The sequence below is a fragment of the Amphibalanus amphitrite genome, unplaced genomic scaffold, assembly GCF_019059575.1.
Source record: "Amphibalanus amphitrite isolate SeventyFive unplaced genomic scaffold, NRLGWU_Aamphi_draft 001033F_arrow, whole genome shotgun sequence".
Lineage (NCBI taxonomy): Eukaryota > Metazoa > Arthropoda > Thecostraca > Balanomorpha > Balanidae > Amphibalanus > Amphibalanus amphitrite.
In genome coordinates this window covers 52,772-65,633 of record NW_024882527.1, presented here as the reverse complement: position 1 = coordinate 65,633, position 12,862 = coordinate 52,772, and the positions used below count along the sequence as shown (strand labels likewise).

The 12,862-nt window shown below is 48.0% G+C and overlaps 1 protein-coding gene across 1 annotated transcript in view; it reads right to left on the bottom strand.

Moving 5' to 3' along the window:
• The window catches only part of LOC122369412 (E3 ubiquitin-protein ligase MIB1-like), a 55,233-nt gene extending 42,967 nt beyond the window's left edge, over positions 1–12,266 (bottom strand). Inside the window, exon 1 of the mRNA XM_043344140.1 lies at positions 12,134–12,266. The gene's annotated coding sequence lies outside the window, so the exon portion shown is untranslated. The remainder of the gene's footprint in view (positions 1–12,133) is intronic.
• Positions 12,267–12,862: the final 596 nt, after the last annotated feature.

Genomic DNA, 12,862 nt, shown 5'->3' with positions numbered 1-12,862 from the left:
GATGCCCCAAACACGACCGTTAACAGAGTACAACTGCGGTAACATTCTGGCATTACAAAAAAACTGACTGCCGTGAGCCGAATTGCCACGAATAGGTTAGTTTTGGAAACCAAATTTGCCAGAAGCCAATGGTCGTGCCATGTTCAGGCATGTAGGTAAACAGCGCAACAGTGGTGAAAGCAGATTTTCTGTTTTTAGGAAGAATGCCTCATAGCCTGTGTACAGTTAGGATGTAAATCTAGTCGAAAATATATGTAGCATCTTCCGGCAAGAGGTAAATGAAAACCAGCTTACGACCAGTTTTGGCCTTTGGGACACCCGCAAAGCAACTGAAACCAATATCGGCTGACATTTACACAATATGTATATACTCCAGAGAACACAATCAATCCAGGCAGGTACAAATACACAATACATGTACCTACAATGTACATGTATATACATAGGTGGATATTACATACACTATGTATAATTGCATACATATATAAATACATATATCTATTTCCAATACCATGGTACTATATATTTAGTCAAGGACAGGACATCACCTGTGAGTAGTGCGGCTATCAGTACTCAGTATTGATGAATTAAACGCTCCTTTACAATCCCTTTCACTGCATGTTTGGAAGGAGGAACTGATTGAATTTGAGGAAACAGAGGGGTTATAACTTTATTCCAAACTCTAGGTGCTGTCCATGTTATTGCTTGAGCCCTAAGGTTTTTCGAAGATAGCGTAAAAACGGCGGCGGCACCAAATTTGGCACAGCCTCTGGGGCAACCTTTTTACATACGACCTGAAAATTTCAGGTCCGGGTGACCTTGGATCAGGTCACCAGGTCATAAAGACCGGTACAAGGTCATGGTCAAATTTCAATGTTCTTTTTGCACCTGTCCAACTCACAGTTTTGGACTGATTTCCTTCAAACTTTGAGGATGTGCTAAGTTCAACGAGTTGTATAACATATAGTTCGGGTTTTTTTTATGTCACTGACCTGAGGTCAGTTAGAGGTCATTACGTCGTAATGTTAAGCCTATGGGAAAATACTAAATTCGGAAAATACTGGAGATATCGGCTTTGTTCCATCACTTTTGTGCTTTGAAACCATAGTAATTAACAGCAGGTCACTTGGTGCTTCTTTGTTTGGTGTACTTATCCATGGGTCAGGTCAAATGAGGTCAACTGAGGTCAAATGACATTTTTGCCAATAACTTGGCACATGATGACGCTAGAGCTTAAAAACTGGTGTCATTGTGTTCCTGGTGATCAGCCGAATCGAACGATATGCAATATGCAATTTGGTTAACTTGAACTTAATTAATTAATTAAAGTTTACTTAAAAATTAAGAAAAACTTTAAGTACACTTAAGCAAGCAAAAAAGTATATCATTCGACGCGCCTTGACGTGCTGAGTTCACTGGTGCTTTTCTTTTTTTCTCTATCTTAATTAGATCAAAAGATATAAGCGAAAAACTTTTGACCTGTTTTTAGCGAAAGTTTTACATTTATACCCCCCAAAACCCCCCTAAAAATTGACCTGGAGCAACCAAATTTGCACAGGGGCGAGAACTCCAGGGGGCCCACCTACCTACCTAATTTGGTGTTTCTAGGTGCCATAGGAGCCAATCACGAAGGGGGGTCGCATCAACCCCCCTGCCAGGCCGTGTTATGAAAAATGCCCTGCCAGGGCGAGGGTTAAACTTTTTGTAAGTAAAAAAAGGTCTAGGAGATCGATTGCTCCTGCCGATGCGATGAAATCGAAACATCCGATCTATTTCATATCGTAAATTGTTGCATATTTTTCTATTCAAGATGAGTAGCATCTGTTGATTTCTTATGTCTTCTACTTTGAGAAACTTAAGTTTTTTGAAAATGTGATCAGCATGTGCCGTCTTTGGCTGACCATCTATAACTCTTACAAGTTACAACTCGTTTTTGGAGTTTTTTCAATTTTGGATAAGCTTGAGGCGTATTTATTGCTATAAAGAAAGCAACAGTAATTGACATATGACAAGAAAAAAGCATTGTAAAGCAGTAATAATTAATAAATGGTCATTAAGAAAATATTTCACTTTGGTAATCATACCAACATTTCTACCATAACACGGAGCATAGTTTATCAATGTGTGTTCCACTTCATATCATCATCAATAAACATCCCATGGTATTTAAAGGTAGTGTGCCAGCTTTCCTGGACCGAATGGAGTTAATGGCCCAGATAAGGAGAACCGGATTTTTAGAACTTATCCATACCTTCAAAACTCATGGAAACGTCTTAAATTCTTCAAATTTTGAGTACCCCAGTGCGAAATTCGCCCCGACGGGTTGTCGGTCGTACCCCAACCACATTTCACACCACTATGAACAATAAATGCACACACTGAAATCGCTATTACCGATAGGCTCATCCAATCAAGTTTCGATAAACCCGTTCATCATCATCTCCTGCGGTTTCGAACACGCCTGATAGGTGGTGCGGTAGACCGCGCCCAAAGCCAGGGCCCCGGTAACATGAGGTAGCCGAGTCGGGGCAGCGTGCGCTGACCCAAGCCGGGGCCGCGCGTCCTCCCGGTATCATGTGATAGCCCGGGGCTGCCCGCGGGGATGCGGTAGACCGCGCCCAAAGCCGCGGCCCCGGCTTGGATCAGCGCACGCTGCCCCGACTCGGCTACCTCACGTTACCGGGGCCCTGGCTTTGGGCGCGGCTTCTGCTCATACTTTGTGGTGCGGTGGTGGTGCGTCGGGCCGCGCGCTCTGACTTCGGCCAAGAAAAATGCGTCAGCTGATCATTGTCATTTCTGCCACTTTCATGTGGTGAGATGGGGTCATAACTTTAGAGACGGCTGTTTCATATCAGTTATTTTACATAAAATAATATTTCAAACCATAAATTAATGTTCGACAGCCAAATTAAAGAAACAATACCAATACAGGCTTACAGTTTAACCCTATTCCTGGCGGGGGGGGCCTCAGGAGCCCCCCCCCCTGAGGTTTTTTGGTTATTTCTCCCAAACGCGTTGAGCTAGGAAGCTCAAATTTTCTGACTTTTCCTAAAAGGCTTCTACGCAACATGTCTGAAAATTTTGAGTTGATCTGACCTCGGGTCAGGTCACCAGAGGCGGTTTGGTGACCCTACCTCAGAAAAGTTTGCAATCACGCCAGAGCTAGAGTTTTTGACCGATCAATTTCTTCTCTTCAGGGTTTAGTTAGGGTACCAGTATGTGCAATTTGTATATCTCGGAATTTTGATATCGGTGACCTAAGGTCAGGTCAATTTCGCGACCTCCCCATTATAAGTCAATGGGGGAAAAATCAACTCCCTGTTTTTACCACTAAAACGGGTCGGTATGGCCCCATATACCATACATGACTTCATATACGATCAACCTTCACTACCTTGAGGTCTGTTTTGCTGTTGGGCAGCTGTGAGGTCATGTGACGTCATCAAAGGTCACCAAAGGTTTTTGGCCAATAACTCCGTACAGGAACAAGATACAGACGCGTGGATGGTCTCATTGTGTTCAGCTCGTCAAGACGCATCGAATGATATACATGATGACCTCGAGGTCACGTGACCTGAGGTCAACCTTTGACCTTGACCTTTCGAGGTCAACATATATATCATTCGATGCGGATTGACGAGAGGATCACGATGATGCCCTTAGTTTGTTCCTATCTTGACTAATTCGAAAGTTATTCGAGAAAAACTCTCCATATCTAGCGCCGCCATTTTGACTTTTTCGACCCCTGTGACGTCATCTTTGACCTGACCTGAAAATGACCTTTGTAAAAATTGTAGATCTTGGCCGTGCGTATCCGATGCCGTTTACCGCTTGTCGCTATCTTGCTTCGTTCTCGAGATCTCAGGGGGGGGGCCGAATCGGGCCCCCCCCCCGCCAGTTTCTTGTCCCGGCGGAGCCCGCCAGGAATAGGGTTAAATTCGACATTGTGTTGTCTACGATTAGACAGCTGATAACTCATTCCCGTACGTCGTAACTCTATAATGACCTTTGCTTATTGTCACATGTGCGCCGCATTCGCGTTTGTTGCCGATGCCTGTTTGCAGGTCAGCCCACTACAGTTGTTATACATATCGAAAAACCGATAAACTTTTAGGCGAAAAAAAGCACTATTTTAGGCCCATTTTTGATTTTTTGCGATATCAGGTAAAAACAGAAGCTTCTTATCCTAGGAAAAACAAAATGGGAAATCATTGGAAGGTGGCACACTACCTTTAACAGTTCCAGTTTTTTATTTCAACACCTCCTAGTTTCAGCATAACATTAAGTTTGTCTTTCTTGATCTTGTTTGAGTATATTTGGGACAGGGTTTTATCAGCATTGACTGATAGCAACAGCTGATTTGCAGAGAACCATTCAGATATCTCGGGCACAATGATATCGATAGAACTTTGTAAATCTGCTTCATTTGCACACTCCATAAAGACTGCTGTATCATCTGCATACACATAGGCAGTAAAATTTTTGCTTAAGTTCAGAAAATCATTTATACATAGAATAAAACACCAGCGTTCAACTCCGTTCCACACCAGCGCCACTGGCGGATCCAGGGGGGGCATTTAGGGCCATGCCCCCCCCCCCCCCCAAAGGCCTAAAGTGGCCTGTTAACCCCCCCCCCCCCCCCAAAAAAAAAAAACGTTAGAAAAATTGCTAAGAAAATATACCTTGATGGAGGTTTTTAGCCACTTGGTGAAGTAAAGCTTTCCACAACATAATATGGAAGCAATATGGTAGCAGTGAGGGTCAGTCAAAAGCTGCGCGAGCGGAGTCGACCTTGAAAAAAAAAGACTGTTGTTGGCACGTGTTAATGGCGCGGCAGCTGGCAGTTGGCGGTGTTTCGCGTGGTGTGGCATCACTGGCGGATCCAGGGGGGGGGGGGGGCACGAGAGCCTGGGGTGCCGCTGACAGGCCCGTGGTGCCCTTGCTAGGCCTGTGGTGCCCCTGGACCCTGGCAGGCCTGTGGTGCCTCTGGCGGGCCTAGGGTGCCCCTGCTAGGCTGCTAATGCCCCTGGGACCTGACAGGACTGTGGTGCCCCTGACAAGCCTAAAGTGCCCCCAACAGGCCCGTGATGCCCCCGACAGGCCCAAGGTGCCCCTGCGTGATGCCGTGATGCCTGCGAGGCCGGTGGTGCCCCTGCGAGGCCGGTGGGGCCCCTGACAGGCCCATGGGGCCCCTGCGAGACCGGTGGTACCCCTGCTAGACCGGTGGTGCCCCTGACAGGCCTGCGGTGCCCCTGCTAGGCCGCTGGTGCCCCTGGGCCCTGACAGGACTGTGGTGCCCCTGACAGGCCCAAGGTGCTCCTGCAAGGCCGGTGGTGCCCCTGCAAGGCCGGTGGTGCCCCTGTAAGGCCTGTGGTACCCCTGCTAGGCCTCTGGTGCCCCTGACAGGCCCATGGTGCCCCTGCGAGGCCGGTGGTGCCCCTGGCAGGTCTCTGGTGTCCCTGACAGACCTGGGGTGCCCCTGACAAGCCTGTGGGCCCCTCACAGGCCCGTGGTGCCCTTGCTAGGCCTGTAGTGCCCCTGGCGGGCTGGTGGTGCCCCTGCTAGGCCGGTGGTGCCCCTGACAGGCCTGTGGTGCCCCCGGGCACCAAGGGGGGTCATGACCCATGTGGCCCCCCTTGGATCTGCCACTGATACATAATATATTGATTTGTAAAGGCGTTATGGCTTATGCAATATGCAATTGCAGGCACTTGGTATCCCTCACTTATCCCTCATTGGGGGCTCTGGCGGACTCTTGAGCGCCCATGTCTATCTCCGGGAGCCCTAGACGGGCTCCTTTTGGTCCTTTCAGTCCACTATAGCATAAGAGGTCTCGACGCGAGTCCTATACATCTGAGGGCGTACCCTGACGTCTGAGGTACCCAACTGCAGCTCCAATGGTCTCTTACACTGGCGGATCCAAGGAGGGGGCATTTAGGGCCATGCCCCCTTCCCAGAGGCCTAAAGTGGCCCGTTTGCCCCCTCCCCCAAACGATAATGAAACATAGTTCAATCAGCGCGTGGCCCAGGAGCCGAGTTAGACAGGGCGTGTTTTACCACCTCCCGGCCCGCAAAGGGACCCAAGCACTGACTCGAAGCGGGTTAACTTGAACTGGTCGACAAAAGCAATGGTAAGTGTTTACAAAGTAATATAAAGGCATGGGTCGGGTGGGCTACCATTTATATATCTTTCTTTTTACTTAAAAAAATATTCATAGTGTCAGGGCTGTGACGAAAAATAAGTGGCCTAAATCCGATGAGAAAACAGGATATGGGGGTACCCTAGGTTTGGCTCCTGCATGAGTTGCCCCCCCCCCCCCCCAAAAAAAAACGCAAGCCTGGATCCGCCAGTGACCAGCGCCTGCTTCTGAAGCTGCAGGCCTGCGGTGTTGATGGCAAGCTTCTGAACTGGGTGTAGGCGTTCTTCACAGGGAGGCAACAGAGGGTTCGTGTGAACAGCTCAAGGTCGGAATGGGCCGCGGGGTACCACAGGGAACCGTATTGGGGCCGCTGCTATTTGTCGTGTACGTCAACGACCTGCCCGGTGAAGTCTCGTCCTCAATTAAGATGTTCGCAGACGACACAAAAATTTACAGGAGTGCCAACCGGGCATCAGATGTTCTCACCCTCCAAGCTGACCTAGATACACTTGTTGAATGGTCGGAACGCTGGCAGCTGCACTTCAACCGAACAAAATGCAAGTCACCGCATCTGGGCTCCCACAATGGAAACCACGTCTATCACATTGGGCACCACGCAGCTGGACCAGACCTAAGTGGAGAAGGACCTCGGAATCTATGTGGACCACCAACTCAAGTTCCGTGAGCAGGCAGCCGCGGCGATTTCGAAGTCATATCCTGTTTGTGATCCATCGAAGCTTCGCCCTCCTAGACGAGAACACTGCCTCTGCTGTTCCGAACCTCACCTGGAATACGCAAACTCCATTTGGGGACCTGTCAATCGGGAGGAACAGAGGCGCGTAGAAAAGGTCCAGAGGAGAGCTACGAAGCTGGTTGTCGCCATCCGAAATCAGCCATACGAGGAGAGGCTCCAGATTCTCGACCTGCCGTCTCTATACCATCGCCGACGCCGGGGCGACATGATAACTGTCTATCAGGTGCTCATACAGGGGATTGACCTCGAGGCAGAGGGATTCTTTGCGGCGGCAGCGACAGGCAACACCCATGGACAACAATGGAAGCTGTCAAAACCGAGGGCTGTATTCCGAGTGCATCGAAATGTCTTGAGTCTTCTCGTTCCGAGTCATCAACGATTGGAACGGACTCCCGCCATCAGTTGACGATGCCCCCAACCTGAACGCCTTCAAAGCCAGACTGCAAAGTATGGCAATTTCGACGAGATCTCGTCGGTGCGGGCTTGTTCGGCTGGTGCGGATTTGGCTTGGACCTTGGTGCGGTGCGGACTTCGCTTGGTCTTCTTACTCGGCCGGGTTCCCTGCCGGGCTACCTGACTGTTCTTTGGAAAGCCCTATAAATGCGTGCCAGCCACAGTGACGCACGGTGACGGACCACAGTTTTAAATTTACTCTATGAACTAACAATTGCGGCAGAACAAATCCATTCTCGCCTCGGGAATTATCGTGAGAAAGACGTCATTAGAACGAAGACTGGTTGCGGTGGTGACTGCCCTGGTGATTGTGTGCTATATATGTCACATTTGCGATCAGCTGGTTTGGATTGCCAATCAGCGCGCTACTTTGGAATGACATCATTGTTTTTACTCATACTTAAGTTTGTTGGGGCGATTTGATCAAGGCTCGTGAAATTCACATGTGACATTTAGCATGTAGAAGGCCCACAGAGGGGGAGAAGTTCCGAATGTCACGTGACCCAATATGCCCTCCAGCGCCCTATTTTCACAGACGTCCGTCTATTTGCTCTATTTCAAACTTCCGGTACAAGTGCGCGGCGCGGTCCCGTGGTGAGTGTTGCTCAAGCGGTAATTGAAACTGAAATTGCACGGGAAATAATTATCTATATTGGGTGGAGACTTCCACTGGCGTCCAACTGGCGTCTAACTGAGCAGACGTCCAAGTTGGCGTCTAACTTGGCGTCTAACTGTTGGACGGAGACTTCCAAGCTAGACGCGTCTAAAGTTAGCTGTCGCCAGATAGACGCAGCCGCCGTCCAGCTAGACGCGTCTAAGACTTAGACGCGTCTAGCTAGACGCGAAATGGAAGTCTCCACCCATTATGATTTATAACATGTCTGTGCGTTCTCCATCCGTGTGTCATGTCTTATGTGTCTTATTGCGTCGGAACGGCGGCACGTAGCGACGTGAAATTTGGCATGCCGAATCGGTGGGTTGATGTCACCTCTGGATTAAAATTTGGGACGGATTGGCCCAGGGGTGCGCCGTCGGCACGTGCAAAAGGTCGCTTCCATAGAGATAACACGGTGCCGGCGCAAACCACCAACGACGGGCGAAAAACGGGCCGACATGTATCGCTTTCCGGGCTTAGATCTCGGCAACCGGTGGTCACAGAGAGAAGCGGCTGCCACCAATGGATAGAGGAGAGATGGGCCTAGCGTATTGATATGGTTTCATAGTATAGCACGCGTCACGTGCAAGGCAATACCCGCGGTTGCGAAAAAATGACCGATTTCGTGCATTGTGACGGGAAAATCGATGCCGCTGGAAAACGGCTTGACGGAATGAAATCGGTGTGGTGCCATTTTGCAGGCAAATGTACGTGTAATCAGCGGATAGCAGATAATAAGTGATGATCCGTACCGTTTCCTTATTAATGAAAAATTAGTTTGAAAATTTAATTCGTGCGGAGCGCGATGTACTTTACAACATCAAAACGCATTGAAAACGCAGATCAATCGCTATGAAACCTACATATTCGGAAAGAGCATTCTTTTCTGACCAATATCCACCCAAAATATTGTCGAAAAGTCAATAAACTTTTGTGAAAATGACTCAAACACACGACCGTGTTTTGTTAACGTTACAGGTATTTTTCGACAAAATCCGATCGATGGCTATGTCCGTCAGGTCAGTCCACTTTTTCACAATAGCTATCAAAGCATGGGCTGCAATGCACCGCCCGCCCAGCGGAAACCCAAATGCTTCAAATAAGCGCCTACCAGGAAACAGCACATGATTGTACTAGGAATAACTCAGCTGCTACTGGGCCGATTGAGCTGAAACTTGGACTGTGGGTGGAGGGGGCACTCACCTGGCGATGCATGGTCGTTTGTCACAGGTAGGGTGGATCGATTGCACGTGCGCACGTGAGGGGTCAGCTTCTACATCTCAAGAACGGCTGGGCCGATTTCGCTCAAATTTTGTTCACTGTTGGGGACAATTTAGAAAGGTGGCTGGCACAAGTCATCTGGAATCTCAGCTAGCGCATGCGCACGTGCAGTGTGCCGCTTCTATATCTCAATAACGGCTGGGCCGATTGCGCTCAAATTTGGTACGTTACTTTAATCGAGTATGAGAAGGGTAACTATGTGTAGGTTATGAGTAAGGTAGGGTATGGGTAGGTTAGGGTAGGGTAGGGTGGGTTTGAGTTCCATAAAGGCAAACCATGAGAAAGGCTCTAACAGCCCGCAACCAGCACCAGCATACCATGCCGTTCAAACAAATATCCAACTCCGGCAAAATAAGACAAATAAAAATCATAAGTTGCCACCCCCAAACTAATGCCCCATCAAACGCATATATCAAAACGCACAGTTAGAGCGCAAAACATGCCATCTAGTAGTAGATGAATTAAGTCCCTTGCATTATAATTGCCTATCAGTAGGCGGAACTATGGTCAAGCGTACCCATTTTCGGGAACGCATTTTCGTTCCCATGTTTGGGAACGATAAACCCAAATATGGGAACGCCATGTAGGCATTATTTAAAACAAGAAAAAGAACCGTTAAATGACGTCCAAAAAATATAAAACGATCGTGAACCGCCTGATATTTGTATCAATATTGTTGGGAAAGAGTTTGATATTGTAAGGCCCATCGTAGTTTCAAATCGTTCCCCTATTTCTAAAGCAGTCCATCATCCGGGCCGCGAGCCCAAATTTGGGAACGCTCTCGTACACTGGCGCTGCAAGCGTTCCTTATTATGGGAACGGCGTACCCAAAATTGGGAACGATTTCACCGACGCCTTTCAGGGGCTCTTTTCATTAACAAGCATCACGTCCAACGCCGCAAATTATTGTTAACGCAACAATCATCAGATGACCTTTCCGGAGGGCTGTTCACGGGCCCTGTGTGCGGTCGGACCGCACACAGCCTCGAAGCTCCACCCACTTCGTCCCTACGTCAGCATTCCGTCACCGCACACAGCGATCGCTGTGGCCGGTCGGGACTGGCCACAGCGGACCGTCCACCGCACGCAGCCGTGATGTCAGAGCCGCCTACCCATCCCCTACCCCCACGCCTGCTGGACGCACCGCACACACCGCACGCAGCAGTGTGCGGTGCCCGTGAACACCCCTCGGCAAGACCGTCGCATGTTTCGCCCGGTCTTCTGCGTTTTTATTCCCGTCGATCTCGCAGCGGGCACGCCCCCCTCTGCAGGATTACGTAATTCACAACGCTCAGCGATGTTCAACAAGGTCTTCCATACCTATATCCACCGTCCGCGCCGAGGGTGGAGACATGTCAAGCACCTGTCTGTTTATCACCGATAGTTGACGAGCACAAGGAAGTATCCAAAAATGGGAACGCTGAATATGTTACACCCTCAAAACACCTAGTCCCAATGAAAATCTAGTTTTTTCCTTTCTTAATGAGTGTAAGTGGCAAAAGGCCTGGTAGGATGGGCACGAGGAATGATCGAAATCAGCATAAAAATTATAAATAAGCCACACAGAGCGACCTATATAAGAGAAATTCCCCCAAAACGATCATGCCTGGAAACACGGAAGACAAAAACCACGCTCGTGACGCTCCTTATAAAGCAACGCTAAACAGCTAGCATCCAAATAAAATATGTCTTTCCGGGATGATAAAATACAGCTGAATAATTTTAAACCACTGAAACTGAGTTTACAACAGTAGTTCGGTAAAATCACTGACGTTCCACGCGGTCGTGCGCCCCGACACGAAAAGTCAACAATATTACCTCGGGACTGTCCGCGTGTTCGCTTGCATATGTCAGCATCTGATGTCGCTAGTATGAAACTTCATAACCAGGCGAAAATTATTATACTTGACCTCAAAATGTAAAAAACGCTTCATTTTCCTTAAAATTGCATGCTAAATGTAGCATAACCCATGTTTTCACCATTCCGTCATTTCAAAAAATCATTAAAAATATCATTCGACGGTCAATTTCCTTGTTCAACGGTCAGATTAAAGATAATTTTATAGAGACTTAGTAGATACTTAAATTAGCATGCACTTTTTTGAGACGTGATGCACTAATGAGTTTTAGTGGGCGAACGGCCGAAAAATTACCTTCCGTTCTCATAAATGGGAACGCCCGTTCCCATATTTGGGAACTCCGTTCCCAAAAATGGGAACGTTCCTATATTTGGGTACTCATGACCATAGTTCCACCTACTGCTATGGGTTCTGTGCGGATTTTTGGGCTCTCGGCCCGCTTTGGTGCAAATTTTCTGGCTCAGTTTGAAGGGTTGGTGCGGATTTTGAACTTGGGCCAGTGTGCCTTGTTTTTCGACCTACGTGCCCTGGACAAACACTGGGCACATTTGAAACACACAACTCACCTAAATGACTGAGTCAGGACAATGAGTCAGTAAGGAGTTTGAAAGGACTGGATCCTTGAGGCCAAGTGGCCTTTCAAAATTCCAAACATTATAAGTATAAGTAAGTACCTACTACCTACCTAAGTATAAGTAAATAGGTGCACTCCGAGGAGCGAGGAAGGATACCTGCGGCCTGCGGGACCGCCATATCTATTGGTACTGTTTTATATTTTTTTCATTTTGCATTCCATCAGGAAATAGCCTTAACCCCGATTTAGTGAAAAATAGATCGTATTCTACCTAAAACCTGTCATATGACGCGACTGTGACATTTGCGGCACAGAGAGACTGTTGAGTTAGGAGATGATAACCATAAACACACTAGCCCAAATTATGAGATACAAACATTAATACTTCATAGAATCATACAAAAACCCTGAACTTACTGTAAGCAATCAATTTCAGGCCGAATACAGACCCAAACTATCCTCCCCTGCTGTCAGAATGGAAATTAGTGTCTTGTCAACGAGTCAACGATCGGCGGCCGGCAGGCCCATGTCGTCCCCTATCTCCGCGTGTGTCCACTAACACGAATGACGTCACGCATGTGGGCGGAGCTATGGGCGGAGCCTAACGCACGCGGGCGTATTTACAAATTGCAACCGAGCTCCGCCGTAGGGTATTTTATTTCCGCCGTAGTGTATTTCACTTGGGGCATTTTCTACCATACATCTGCCTGAGCTTAGGGTAATTACAATTTGTCGGCGACGTTAAAAAAATGATGCACTTTTTTGCAGTATAGGATATCGCTTGTGCATATTTCTGCCTTTTTGGGTGCGCTTTATCGGTTTTTCGTGAGTAACTCGTGTAAAAACCGTCCGATCGCGACGAAAATTTCAATGCCCCCGATTTTATCAATTTTACACCTACCCTGAAAATTTCATGACCCTGACCTAAATGACCTTTGACCTGTGACCTATTTCTCGAGACCATGTTTGGCCCGAATCGCGATTCGGCGTATGTCGGATCGCATTAGCCGCGCGGTTGCAGTCTTCACGTGGTTTCAAGCGTTGAAACATGTGATATGATGCTGGTCCCATGCATTAGGGTGGGTGTCAAGGTCACCTGAAGGTCAGGTCAGCTCAATGACCTTTGATGACCTCGGTTCCTTTTTC